General features: G+C 43.1%; 1 non-coding gene across 1 annotated transcript; it reads left to right on the top strand.

The window, feature by feature from the left end:
- Positions 1-512: 512 nt before the first annotated feature.
- LOC133074348 (U6 spliceosomal RNA) lies at positions 513-619 on the top strand. The gene has a single exon (XR_009697182.1). It is a non-coding gene; the product is annotated as a U6 spliceosomal RNA (small nuclear RNA).
- The last annotated feature ends 441 nt before the right edge of the window (positions 620-1,060 follow it).

Here is a 1,060-nt window from a genome sequence, read left to right as displayed (position 1 = left end):
ACCTTCAGAGGCTGGGAACCACCTCTGGCCTGTGAGATCCAGAGCCTCCAGGCTGATTTTGTCTCTGATTCCAGGTAGCCTAGCGGGGGTTAAAAAGTGGTGACTGCTTTACACACTGCAGTATTCACGATGGACAACCAACCAGGTCCGACTGTAGAGCAGAGGGAACTGGGCTCAATGCTCTGTGGCGGCCTGGAGGAGAGGGAGGTACGGGGGAGAACGGATACACGTGTAAGTATCGCTGGCTTCCTTTGCTCTTCACCTGAAACTAGCACGTTGTTCATTGGTTTTACCCCAATTCAAAACAAAAAGTTTGAAAAAATATAGTGGCCCCAAGTTCTGATCCTTCTCCAAGTTATTCTCACATGATGGCCGCGCCCTCAGGTTGTGAGGCTACCGGATAAAATATAGGCCACCTTGCTGCAGCTTGAATTTCAGATAAACATGATAATTTTTTTCATATAAGCATATCCCAAACATTGCAAGAGACATTATACTAAAAATTAGTCCTCGTGCTCGCTTCGGCAGCACATATACTAAAATTGGAACGATACAGAGAAGATTAGCATGGCCCCTGCGCAAGGATGACACGCAAATTCGTGAAGTGTTCCATATTTTAAAAAAGAAAAAAAAAAAATTAGTCCTCATTTGCCTGAAATTCTTATTAAACTGGGCATTCATGTTTTTAACAGCTTTACTGAGATATAATTTATATACCATATAATTCACCCATTTAAATAAAATTCAATGGGTTTTTGGTACATTCAGAGTTGTATAACTGTCACCTAAGTCAATTTTTTGAGAACGTTTTCATCACCCTCCCAAGAAGCCCTATGCGCATTTGTGGTCACGCCCATTGCTTGCACCCAGTTCAGCTCCCTGGCCCCTGACAACCCACTAATCTACTCTCTGCCTCTATAGATTTGTCTGTTCTGGACATTTCGTGATATGTGGTCTTTTAGAATTTACTTACTACACTTGGCATGATTTTTCAAGGTTCATCCACGTAGCACAGGTCAGTATCTTGTTCTTTGTGTACTTAGCCGCTGGGTCGTGTCCG

Source organism: Dama dama, chromosome 19 (genome assembly GCF_033118175.1).
Source record: "Dama dama isolate Ldn47 chromosome 19, ASM3311817v1, whole genome shotgun sequence".
Taxonomy (NCBI): Eukaryota; Metazoa; Chordata; class Mammalia; order Artiodactyla; family Cervidae; genus Dama; species Dama dama.
The sequence above is the reverse complement of the archived record's forward strand: the minus strand, read 5'-3'. Positions and strand labels throughout refer to the sequence as shown.